This window comes from Rattus norvegicus, chromosome Y, assembly GCF_036323735.1.
Source record: "Rattus norvegicus strain BN/NHsdMcwi chromosome Y, GRCr8, whole genome shotgun sequence".
NCBI lineage: Eukaryota > Metazoa > Chordata > Mammalia > Rodentia > Muridae > Rattus > Rattus norvegicus.
Genome location: NC_086040.1, coordinates 27,912,599 through 27,926,445, shown reverse-complemented (window position 1 = coordinate 27,926,445; position 13,847 = coordinate 27,912,599). Strand labels below are relative to the sequence as shown.

At 36.6% G+C, this 13,847-nt stretch overlaps 1 long non-coding RNA gene across 1 annotated transcript; it reads left to right on the top strand.

Annotated features, from left to right (window-relative positions):
- The first annotated feature begins 4,495 nt into the window (after window positions 1-4,495).
- LOC134484281 (uncharacterized) lies at window positions 4,496-8,010 on the top strand. Its single transcript, XR_010061692.1, has 3 exons — window positions 4,496-5,081; window positions 5,583-5,670; window positions 5,862-8,010. It is a non-coding gene; the product is annotated as an uncharacterized LOC134484281 (long non-coding RNA).
- The last annotated feature ends 5,837 nt before the right edge of the window (window positions 8,011-13,847 follow it).

Below are 13,847 nucleotides of genomic sequence, written 5' to 3'. Positions count from 1 at the left end.
CATGTAGAGCCTGTAACCACTGATGAAGCAAGAGAAGTTTCCAGCTGTAGAGAGATGTAGTACATAAATGTTACCAATGTGTCACAGTAGACATTCCTGGAAAAGGCAAACTCGAATCTGGTCAATGTAAGGAAAGCTATTTAGGAGGTAGGCCATGGCAGTTCTCACTGACATCATCATTTGACCCTCCCTGAAAAATTTCTTGTACCCTGGAGAGCCCTAGGTTTTGTGATGTCACAAAAAACTGCATCACATATATTCCTGCAGTACCTCTAGGGATTACTAAGTGGCCTCTATTTCAGTGCAAACAGCCATTTGGGAAAGAGAACAAAGAGGATGTATATAACAAAAATGAGTAGAAGAAAGTTGGCTTTCTGTTTTAGTTTGAAAAAAATGAAAAAAAAATATGTGGTACATGGGAAAGTGCAGTGAGTGCCGTGTAGGGTTTGTGAGGGTTCACTGAACACATGAGCCTTCCACATATGGGATTCAGGAAGTGGGAGCCTCTTAGTAGCAACTGGATTTCCTTGCTTGTTATGGTTCCTGAAAGTCAGAGGTTTTTTTTTTTTTATCATTAATTTCATTATTCCAAAAGTCAGGTGTTGGGATGGGTACAGCTTTTTTTTTTTTTTTTTTTTTTTTTTTTTTTTTTTTTTTTTTTTTTTTTTGAGAGCACATGGCTTCTATTTTTTCTTCCAGAAGAAAAAAGTCCTAAGGAGGAAGGGAAAGACAAGTATTGTATCCTCAGCTCAGAGTAAACTCCTTCGTGTACATGATTTCTACACTGTAGTTTGTGTCTGACACTGATATCTGGGAGGGAGAAATGCTTCTAGTTCAGACTTAATCATATCAGTCTTTCCACTAGTGTTATGCTGACTACCATTCCCTAACAGTGTCCCTCGTAGATTTCTGAATCAATATGTCTGATTACCTTGCAGTTTTATTTACTTTTATCTCTTTCATAATTTTTTTTAATTTAAGCTAATTTTAATATTTTTTGGATATTTCTATATCTACATTTAAATGTTATTTCCTTTCCCAGTTTCCTCTCCATAAGAGACCTAAATGTTTCCATTCCTTGACATTTAAACCACCCTTACTCTCCCTTGACATATCCTTGAACTGGGAGTCAAACCTAGGCAGGACCAAGGTCCTCTCCTTCCTTTGGTGTCCACCAATGCCATCCTCTGCTACATATGCAGTTGGAGCAATAGGTCTGTCCATGTACAGTCTTTGATTATCTGTATAGTACCAGAAAGTTCTTGTTCATTGTTCTGATGGGGTTGATAGCCTCTTCAGCTCTTGTAATCCTTTCTGAAAATTTATCAACAAGAGGTCCGTTTATAATTCTCTGATTTGCCACTAGCATTCACTTCGGTAACTGACATGCTCTAGTTGTGTCTCTCAGGGAAGATCTATAACCTGTTACTGGCAGCATGCACTTCTTAGCTTTATTAATCTGAATCGTATCTAGTTTTGGTGTCTGATCTATTTATCTATCTATCTATCTATCTATCTATCTATCTATCTATCTATGCATATATTTATCTATCTATCTCTGCCTCTGTCTCTAGCTCTATCTCTTCTCTATCTCTATATATCTATATCTATTTATCTATATCTATTTTTATATATATGTACATATATTTGATGGCTTATACATCTATGAAATTAGTTGAAATTTTAACATGGATTCTGAGGTCCTAGGTCAAGAATGGAGAATCCACAAATGCCAATACCAAATATACTCCCTCCTGTTCTTATGCGCCTATCGAAGTTGAGCTTTTACTGGGCCTCAAGGCATTCCTCTCCCTTCCCATCATCCTGTATCTTTTGTATGGCCTGAATAAAGAATCATGGTAAAATATCTAAAAGCCTGAAGTCTCACCCTTGGAACACAGGAAGGTAGATATTCCAGAAATGATACCTAATGGGACTACAGAACCGCATGCTATAGTCCATGCTGTCCTTTGATTTACTGATGTCTGGTAATTTTTGCATAAAATAAAAATTTGGGAGTTTATCACTTGAAGTAGGAACACAATATTTACACTATTACATTCACTCTTTAGCTTGAGCAGCTTTGTTGCGAAAATCATTGCAAAAAACTAGAATTGCAAAACAGAATTTTTGAGTACATATTCAGGAATATCTATAATGTGCCCTATCAAGGAATGAACAATTAGAAAATGAAATACAAAATCCACTCAATTAAATATCTGTAGGGAAACAATGGCCTTTGGGAAACAGATAGAACTTAGGAAATTGAACTGTTTGTCACAGGAATGGAACTGGGAATAAAATTATAATCCAGAAGATTGTCCTACATCCCATGTTCCTAGATCTTTTCTACACATGCGAAACCCGTAATAACTTTCTCCATTCAGAGCATGTAACCACTAATAAAGGAAAGAGAACTGTCTAGCTTTAGAGTGATGTTCTACATAAATGTGTCCACTGTGTCAAAGGAGACACACCTGGAAAGGTCACCTTAGAATCTGGTCAATATAAAGAAAGCTCTTTAGCAGGTAGGCCATGGCAGTTCTCAGTGACATCATCATTAGGCTGGCCCTGAAAAATCTCTTGTATACTGGAGATCCCTAGCTTCTCCTGTGATGTCACAGTGTTTTCCAGACTGCAACTGCCTCTCAGACATTCATTCAGTACCTCTAGGGTTTATTAATTGGCCTTTATTTCAGTGTAAACAGCTATTTGTGAGGAAGATCAAAGAAGATGTAGATATCAGAGATGGGGAGAAGGAAGTTGGCCTAGGAAGTTTTAGTTTAAAAAACGAAGAAATATGTGGTACATGGGAAAGCACAAGGAGTGCTGTGTAGGGTTGTGAGGGTTCACTGAACATATAGCCTTGATCTGAGCCTTCCCCATATGGGATTCAGGAGGTGGGAGCCTCTCGGTAGCATCTGGATTTCATTGCTTGTTATGGTTCCTGGAAGTCAGAAGTTGTTTATCATTAATTTCTTTATTCCAAAAGTCAGGTATTCGGAATTTTACAGTTGTTTTTCTGAGAGCTAATGGCTTTCATTCTTTTTCCCCAGGAAAAATAGTCCTGAGGAAGGAGGGACAACAAGTATTGTATCGTGATGTCATCTCAAGGTAAACTCCTCCTTGATTTGGATTCCTATAGTGCACTTTGTTTCTGACGCAGATATCTGGGACAGAGATGTGCATCTAGTTCAGACATCATCATCTCAGTCTTTCCACTAGTATTTCTCTGATTACCATTCCATGACAGTTACCCTTTAGATTTCTGTATCAATATGTGTGATTCATTGACAGTTTTCTTTTCTTTTAACTCTATCATTTCTTTAGGAATTTTTATTGCGTTTCTAATTGGATACTTCTATATTTACATTTCAAATGTAATTTCCTTTCTCAGTTTCCTGTCCATAAGAGCCCTAACCTGTCCCCCTCCCCTTTTTCAATAACCCCCCCCTTACTGCCTCTTGACAGTCCATTGAACTGGGAATCAAATCTAGGGAGGACCAAGGGCCTCTTTTTTCATTGGTGTCACGAAGGCCATCTTCTGCTACATTTGCAGTTGGAGACATTGGTCTGCCCATGAGCAGTGTTTGAATATTGATTTAGTACTAGAAAGGTTTCGTGTATTGGCATTGTCCTTGTGGGGATTAAAGCCCCATTCAGATCTTGTAATCCTTTCTCAACATTTACCAACAAGAAGTCCATTTTCAGTTCATGGGTTTGCCACTATCATTTACCTCTGTATTTCACATACTCTAGCAGTGTCTCTCAGGAAATGTCTATATCTGATTCCTGGCCGAGTGCACTTCTTAGGTTCATCAATTTTATATCATTTTGGTGCCAGATGTATATATATATATATATATATATATATATATATATATATATATATATATATACTTTTGGTGGCTCCTACAGCTAGGTGGTTCGGTGGAATATTAACATAGAATCTGCCAAACTAGGTCAAGAATGTAGAATTCAGAAATGACAATGTCAAATAGACTCCCTCCTGTATTATGAACATATTGAGTTTGAGGTTTGACTGATAAACATGTCATTCTTCTCCTTGCCTATCCTCTGGTATCTAAGGTTTCTACTTAAGGACGAATAATGATAAAACATCCAAAACCCTTAAGTCTGGCCATTGGAACACAGGAAGATAGGTAGTGCAGAATTGATATCAAATGGGACTAGAGAACCGAATTCTGTAGTCCATGTTGCCCTTTGCTTTTCTGATGCCTGGTAATTTTTACAAAAAAGAAGCTTTTAGTAGTTTATTAATTGAAGTGAGTACACAGTACTCACACTGTTATGCTCACTCTATAGCTGGGCACACTTTGTTGCCAAAATCACTTTGTTGCAGATAATGGAATAGGAAAAAAGAATTTTTCAGTACACATTCAGGAATATTTATGAAGTCCCCTGTCAAGGAAAGTACAATAAGAAAGTGATATAAAATATTCATTTAATTAAAGGTCTGTAGGGAAAATACTGGCCTTTGTGATACATAGATAACCAAGAAAATTGAACTCTATATCTCAGGAATGAACCTGAGAATAAAAATATTATCTAGAAGAATCTTCTACACTAGATGTTCCAAAATCTTTTCTACCCATGCCAAGCCACTGACTACCTTTCTCCATCCCAAGTTTGTAACTGCTAATAAAGCAAAGAGAAGTCTCTAGCTTTAGAGAGATGGAGTACATAAAGGTTTCTACTGTGTCACATGAGACATACGTGGAATGGGCACCCTTGAATCTGGTCAATGTAAGGAAAGATGTTTAACAGGTAAGCCATGGCACATCACAATGACATAATCAGTAGGCCCTCCCTGAAACATCTATTGAAACCTGGAGAGGACTAGCTTCTTCTGTGATGTCACAAGTGTTGTCGTGACTGCAACTCCCTTCAGATATCCCTTCAGTACCTCTAGTGTTTACTAATTTAACTCTAATCGAGAGTAAACAGTCATTGTGGAGTGAGAAGGAAGAGGATGATGAGATCAGAGATGGGAAGAAGGAAGGTGGTCTTCTGTCTTGTTATAAAAAAAGGATGAAATACATGGTACTTCGGAAAGCTCAGTGAGTCCTTGTAGGAGTTGAGTAGGATCACTGAAGAGATAGACTTGTTCTGAGCCTTCTGCATATGGGAATCTAGAGCTGCGAGCCTCTCAGAAACATCTGGACTTCGCAGTTCTTATGGCTCCTGGAAGTCAGAGTTTTTATATCATTCATTTCTTTATTCCAAATGCCAAGAATTTTGAAGGTAACAGATGTTTTACTGAGAGCTCATTGCATTTATTCTTTATGTCAATAATAAAAAGGTCTTAAGTAAGAAATAAAAGGAAAGTATTGTGTCCTCTGCTCAGAGTAAACTTCTCCATGCTTTGGATACCAATAGTGCAGTTTCTCTCTTACAGTAATATCTTGGAGAGAGAAGTGCTTCTAGTTGAGACTTCATGATCTCAGACTTTCCACTAGTATTTCCACTGACTAACACTTTAGATTTCTGAGTCAATTGGTGAGATATACTTGCCGGATTCCTTTCTTTCATTTCTTCCATTTTTTCTTTATTTTTTTTAGAAAAACTCTCAAAACTCATCCTGGCTGACAATGTAGATTAGACGCATCAGATGAAATGAATTGAAAAACTCTCCTGGGAATGAAAGTGGTAAGGAAATCACATTGATGTATCCTAAATGCAGTGCTAAGAGCAATATTCAGACTAGTCTGTGGAGATGCTGCTGTCATCAGAGACCACAGACAATTAGTGGAGAATGATTCAGCATTAAACTGGGAATGGAAGATAATGGTTGATATTGTTCTAGTAGATCTCACTACATTAAAAAGTGTTTCTTCCAGATAACTGAATGATTATTGTAAAGCAAATCCCGGAATGAACTTATGAGACCCACCATCAGCCTGTCAAATAATGTGCGAAAGAAGAAATCTGTGTCTCTCCAGGGACAAATTGTTGCTTTCAAACCAACAGTAAAGTGTCCATTCTATGAATGATACATTGATATATACACATTATAGAAGGATGGATACAGAGTTTCTTCAGGTCCATGAATGAGGTATTCAGCAGTTGACCTGGATCAGAAATGAAGGTAATTTTTGCCAACTCTTCAGACTTGAGCTCCTTCACTAGGATCCCCATGATTGAAGAAAAGAACAAACTTCAGACAACTTGTCTCAGATTTTTATGTAGTTAAGATTTCCTGGTCTTGGTCCTAGGAAGGAAGGATATCTTGCTTTCCAATTCTTGTTTATCCTATAATCCTCTCTGCTGCATTCATGCAAATAGATTACTGTGCATTTCTTTAATAGGTTACAATTGCTATTTTAATTATGTTGCCAAGAACTATAGAAAAAAAGAAGGACTGTATCAAAGCATCATATGAAAATCCGACTAAGGTAATGTGGCCATTGGAAATTTGTAACTGACCTGAAACTCTTACTAGAGACAAAATGCCATAAAAGGTCTTCTCTAGATATCTGGTGCAGTAGTTGGTGTTCCCCAACAGACAGTAAAGGATGAATCTCTCTGTACAGAGAAATCGGACTAGTCACAATGATCACAGACTATGGAACACATAATTTAACAATGATTGACTATTTTTAAAGTCCTAGAATCCATTAGTTTATTAGTCCAAAAGGCAAGATGTCTTATCTGGTCATTGACATATGGATAAATATTCAGTATGCAGGTTCTAATGTCTATGAGGATTTGGTATCACTGTGAGTGCAAAAATGAAAAAGTAAAGGCTTCTTTCTTCCATGTTTTCTACGGGGATTCAAATAGAATGCATGGTTTAGAATACATTGGGTTTGCCATTCTCAAACAGACCAATATCTTCAACTGAACATTCTTTTCTTGGAAGCTGCACCCTGTCAGCATGGCTCACGTGTATGTGAACTGCAAGATCTAGTCTGGGAAGGCGGTCCTGTTCATCGATCCAACCTGCCCCTAATACTGAAATACCCAAGACTTCCTCAATCAACTCCTTTGCAAACATGGTCTTCTGGGATTTGAAGACATTACATCTACTAACAACACCAATTCAATTCAAGATTACTTTCAACAGCTCCCTGGAGTGAGAATAGTTCCTTGGGTCCTTATATGTAGAGAAAGACTGCATAGGCAGACACAGTGATCTAATCTACCTGCAACAGAATGAAGAGATGATGTGGCTGAAGCAGATTGGAGCTCTGCATTTATTAAAGGGATGGCAGTAAAAGCCCATGCTGACAGCAGACATTCAGACATGCTGAAGCCATGCTGAGACTTGATGTTTGTCACAGATGATGTCAGTATTTTCTTATGACTGGGATTTTCAACAAATTGGCTTTCATTCTATTCCTCATTCCAAAAAATCTGTTGCTGTAGGCCTCAAACCATGGGGTAGGGAAACTTAAGAGACAACAGAGGTTTGATAATCCAGTCTTCATTCACTGACTTGTCTCTACCTCTAAGTCCATGTTTCACAATCCAGTGCATTTAAATCTCCAGGGAATCAGTTACTGTTTCTCTACCATGCTGGTCTGCTGAAGTCATTTTACAGAAGTCCACTTCCAAGTAATTATTAAAGCAATGAATATTTTGAAGTTGTTTATGATCTACACACAGGCTTTTTACGCCCCAAGCATGTACCATCCCACTTCTGCATTTGCAGCTCTCAGCCAGTGTTCTCGACCTATCCATCCAGCAACCCTTAGATTCCACACTTTGTATGAGGATAATATTTGAAAAAACAGAAGAATAGCTGTAGCATAGTTGTTCTTCACTGTAGCCATATTAACACAGACGGCAGAGCATATGATGCATTCATCTCTGTTTGTAGTGTTTAATTCCCCGTAAAGTCCCAAACAATTGAGAGTTGATTCTGTCAGAGTACCAGCAAAGTCAAAAAGGAAATGCAAAATTTCAGAATTCTCCTTCCAAAGATGTTTTGAAAGAAGTTGTTTGCAAAACACTGTCTTAATAAATTTATTCCATTCTCACTTTGATATTTTGCTTTGATGTCTTGAAGTGATGTTTAATTATCACTGAAATGCAGGTCCCCTCTATAGTCTCCAGTATGAAGAATTCATTCCTCAAAAGGATGTATCTGCAGATGCCTGAAAAAATAATAGAAAGAATATTTCTTGATAAAGATCTAGGTTAATGTTGAAACATCCTACCACAAAGATACATATAAGAAGTTCATTTGACATTGACCTTATGTTATGCAGAAATTCTTCACATATTCCCTCTATCGTTGGGGTTTAATTAATCTCCAATGAATAGTTGACAATGAAGAGTAGCCTTTAGAATCATTTTACCCTTTTCAGTAATAGTTTTAAGCAAATGGAACACTAAAAGATCACAAAGAAGAAATGGTTATAATCAAAAGATACATGTGGGACAGTCTAACTCTCATGGTCAAGATGACTTTGCACATGCTCCTTATGGTCATGGATTGCTCTCATAATACTCTGCAGAAGGTTGTTCCTACTGCCTCACTTTAAGCTCCAGGAATTACAAGCTACCAGAGCTGTTCAAGTTCCCTTACAATGCACTTGAAAGCCACATATGCTTAGGAACTTTTGATGTGCTTTAGCTCTATTGTCAGGTTTTTTTAAGCCTCTACCAAATAGCAAGCTGTCCTTTTTACCCCCTTCTCAACACCTCTAAATCTGCCCTAACTCAATTTCTCAATTGACATTAGTCATAGCTCAGCACCCCAAATATGCACTCATCTTACTGTGTTTTTAACATCCTGCCTGCTACACCAATGGCCACTCCATACCAGATCTCACATGACTGGTAACTCTTGCTCCACCCTAAATCCTTTCTCCACCCTTGTGTCTACTAGGCTGTTGGTAGAAATCCACACAACTGATTGGCCAAGAGCATCTTTATTGAACTATACAGAATCAATTTGGGAACAGGACCTTCAGTGTTCGCAGGATGATTCCCGATCTAAGAATCAAAACGATAGCAAACAAGACTCAATCCATGTCTCTGGTTTTGGGAGGGAGATAGAGCACTTAGATTCAGAGTTGAAATTTAAATAATTATAATATATATGTAGTATTAATTATGCCAGGATAAAAGGATCCAAAAAGTGGAAATGGGCAACATTAAAGGCAAGAGAAAAATCCCTAGTACAGCAAACAATGTGGACCTGTTAGAGAGACTGGTCTCTTTCCAGCCATCTGAATTTGTACTTGAAATTCTTCTAACCACTCTTGATCTCTGCATGTAGAAAAGAACAAAAAGAAAAAGAAAACAAAATAAAACAAAAAATCACCAAAATGAAACCAAAAGCAAGAGCAATAGCTAATCAACCCAATCCTAAAAGAAGAGGACTGAGTGAAGATTGCTTGAGGTCCTCATTTTTAACTACAACTACAAGTCACCAATAGATTTCAATGCAAAAGTTTGTCATTATTTTATTTGAAACTTCTCTGTGGGTCAAAGAAACAAGGTTTATAAGCTGCAACAACAGGAAAGAGAAAAAAAATCATACTGTAGAGCTCAACACTGATATTACTATGGTGACTGTGGGCAATGCAGAGAATATTGGTGTTTGACAACGGGTCTTGTGGTTTTCTATATGCTGGCAATATCTATGACTCTGAAATGAATTAGAGTCATCACCAAATCATCACTAAATGAACTGCTCCTTTCTTTGGAGCACAAGATCTGGCAAACTGTTGACTGACTATGATTTTTAACTTGGATCTAGCCTCTGTGGTAAAGCTAAGGCTTCTGATGCAAAATCCTCCACCAAAATACTGGACTATCAATTGAGCTGCCAGCCAAAAACCAAGTCCTGACTCTACCCTGCAATCCAGAAGAGGTTTCAAAGTGTCAAACATAACAATATTTTAATTGTGGCTTTGTCTTTTTTTCACTTTTTATTTTAAATAAAGTGTGATATCTGGCATAATTCCTTCTAATTTCTTCCTCACATAGAACTTCACTTTGACCTCAAATTCCATTCATGAAGGGGTACTCTTATCTTTCGTTGGCTAAGTTTTCTATTTTGCTTTTATGGCTTGCTGTGATTGCTTATTGTGACTGTCTAAATAATGCATTATTGAGCAACTGACTCCATAAGAATGGCTTGCGGGCATCAGTATTTTGCATTTTCTTGATGGTTAGTTTATGTAAGGTGACTTAGCCCACTGTGGATGGTAACAGCACTAGTAAGCTGAGGAGGTTACAGAGAAAAGGTAGCTGAGCAGATTAGTAAGCAGAGTTCCTCTTTATTTTCATGCTGCTGCCTTGTGTTCTTTTCTTGGATTCCATTGATTATGAACTGGAACTTGTGAGGTGAATTAAACCTTCAATTTCCCACACTGGCATTTTTATGTTTACTATAACATAGTCATACTAACTGGAACATTTGGCATTTTCTTGAGATCTGATCTGATAGTCCATCCTCCTGCTGGCATGTAACCTACCCTTTTAAATTAATAAATAAATCCAAGTCACTCCAAACTTTTGACATATTCACTCTGCCAACAAAATCACACTGTGTATGTAACTTACTTTTTTAATCTCATATTTTTCCTCCCACATTTTTCTCTTTAAAATTATCTCCCTAAACATGTTAGCACTTTGTCGTTTTAAGTTATCTTATGTCCCATAGAAATAGTATAGTCAAATTTTTGATTTTCATAAAAGTGGGTGATTTGTAGTAGTAAAATATTCTAATCAATATTTATTGCATTAACTTTATTAATTAATCAAAAATTGACATTATTATACTATCTAGTTATCCTTAAAACTATAAAAGATTTGATTCATTCAAGGCTTTAAGGTCCTTCAGAACATCAGGTGGAACGTTCTTATGTATAATCTGGATGTATCATGGTTACTTCATATGTCTTCTAACTCACTGTGTTCTTTCTAACAATGCGAATTCAGGGTATTTGATATATATTTTAAGAGTGTTTAAGTGGAATATTTCCCTGATGACTCGCCCATAGTTTGAAATTGGAAAACAAAAAGATAACGTGTTTTGAGTGTTCACTTTGAATTCTACTATTTCATGATTGCATTTTCAACTTTAAGAAACTTAATCTTTTAAAGAAAAATTGTCTCTATTCAGGATCACGTCTAGCTAATTCATAGTGCTCTTTGCATTTTAAATACTTTCGTCCACAATATTTTGTTTTGTATTTTCAGAGTATTGTGAGGGGAATTTCACCCATATTTCCTCACAGTATGGTTTGGATTGGCATAAAGGAGGCTAAGGAATGTTGTGTGTTCGTATGATATTCTGCTATTATGACTGTATTTTTCAGTCTTAAGAGACTGACATATTTTTAGAGTTTTTACAATGGTATCATGACATCTGCAAATGAGAACACTTTCATTTCTTTATTTTTCATTTGTATTCCCTGGATCTTCTTCGGTTGTCATATTGCTCTAGCTAAAATTACACATACTGTAATACATAGTTGTGAAACCAGTGTTTATTCTTGTCTTCTTCCTGCTTGTAGTGGACCTGCTTTGAATTTTTCTCTCTTTAGCACGATGCTTGTGCTGGGCTTCTTGTACCTTGCCTTTATTATGTTGAACTATATCCTCCATATCTACAGCTTCCCCAGGACGAATCAAACTTTTATGTTGGGATTTGAAGAAAGCTTATCTGGTAGAAGATTATTTTTAATGTTGACTTGAATCTGTTCACAAGTATTTTATTGAGAATATGTGTGTATATGTGTAAATTAGTATGTAATTCTCTCTCTTCCTCTCTTTGTGTCAGTCGTTTGTAACTCTTTCTCCCTCTCTCATTACCTTCCCTTTTGCCTCATTGTCCCCCTGTCTCATTCTCTCTCCTTATTTTGTCTGTCATTGTTAGATAATACCAGATTCAAAATACAATTTTAATGTATTCAATCCTTTTGTCTACTTTATTGAATAGTCTTAGACACTTTAAATGCTATTTAAATGTATATTCATTTCTTTTCAACTGAATACATGTGGTCCTATGATATTTCAGGTGGGAGAAGTTAAAAACCTGATTCTTTGTAATTGTTTAGTATAGAGCTTTTTAAATTATGCAAAATGAGCTGATTTAATATTGGTATATAAATACATCTAGTATTTACTGTCACTTCCAACCCCGACCAGAAGGAAAGGAGAGACACCACACATTCTTCTCAAAGCAGTTTTTTCAGGAACCCTTTTGTCTGCAAGCAGGAACAATGCCTCCATCCAGCCCCCGAGCCCACTCCCTTATATCCTCCCTCAACCACCTCAACCGTCCATTCTGCGTGACCTCCATTCCTAGGTCCACGTCACATGGTCTGATATATCGTCATGGTGCGCCTGCGCAGCTCTCACGATGGGGAATGGCTTAATTTCAGGTGCTATTAATGAGACGCGGCAGCAGTCCCGGGCTCCATTTTGGGATTGCCGCTATACCCGCTCCCCACAGTAAATCCGAATGCTTTAAAAAAATTCTAGATTTTGGACTGTAAATATAAATAATCTGTGTTTTCTCCATGTTTCCGATTTTCTCTTTCATTTTATTAATTCAAACCTTTCATTACCTAACATGGCCAGAGGTTATGACGATCCTGTTAATACTTTCCAAGAGTGACCCCTTCCTTTCATTCATTATATTGTCTACATTTGTCTACATTTTATTGATTTCAGCCATGATGAGTTGGATATACATGCTATACCCCTTCCCCAAGGCTAAAAAGCCATCCTGAAACAAGATGCAAAGAGACTATAGGTCCCCAAAATTGTGGGTGGGATCAGACATAAAGCGTCTTCTTTATACAAGAGGTGCTGCCCTCATGTCACATAGCAGCTGTGGTTTCCTGCAAAGCTTCAAGCCAGTCAACAGTCAAGAATGCAGTGAAAAGGCGTAAAAACTGCTGTACATAAAAAATTATTTGTATGGGTTTATAATAGAGTTATTAAACAGTACTTTAATGTAGAAGATATACAAATATAGGATTCAAAGAAATAGAGTGAGTGGGTAAAATAAATGGAAAGATTATCATCAAAATTCATTATCGGAAATTCTCAAAGAATAAAATATATGAACTCTATTCCTCAATGTTATGTACATAGAAAATATTTTAATATATAGGGATACTTCATGAAGCGACCTTATGATTTCGCTTGGTTAAAACAGATCTGCCAATTCTGTGAGTTGAATATGTGCATTATGTAATTTGATCTTAATAAGTTTAAAGTGGCTATTTTCAAAAATAGTAAGCATTATTTCCATGTACATGTTCAAAAACGGGCTTCTATAAATAATAATAGAAAAAACTAAAACACTATATATCAAGAAAACATAATTAAATTTGGCTACATGTCTAAGCAAAATATTCAAAAGTGAAGAAACTCAAGTGACTAAGAATCGAAAGTGAAATATTTATCATCCTTATACAATACAGAAATGCAAATCAAAATTATTCTGAGATTTTTTTCCTCCCTTTCAGAAATTTTAGTTTTATAACACATGAGTCAACTTATGTTTGCTGTGTTATGGGGAGAGGGGAACAATGATATTCTTCTGGTGGGAATGCAAACTTCAACAGCAACTTTGGAAATCAGTATGATGTTTCTTCAGGAACATGGAAATGTATGCACCTAAAGATATAACGCGAGGAAAATATATCCAAATGTTGATTCATGCTAGTATAGAGACTCTTGAATATTTAGAAATATTTACGTTGTTTTTTAACAAATGAATGCATAAAGAAAATGTGGTGCTTTTACAGATTGGAAAAGGAAAGCATGTAATTTTCAGGATAATGAATGGATCATGTGAAAGTCATCATAGATGAGATAATCTGGACCTAAGAGAAAAATGGGATATATTT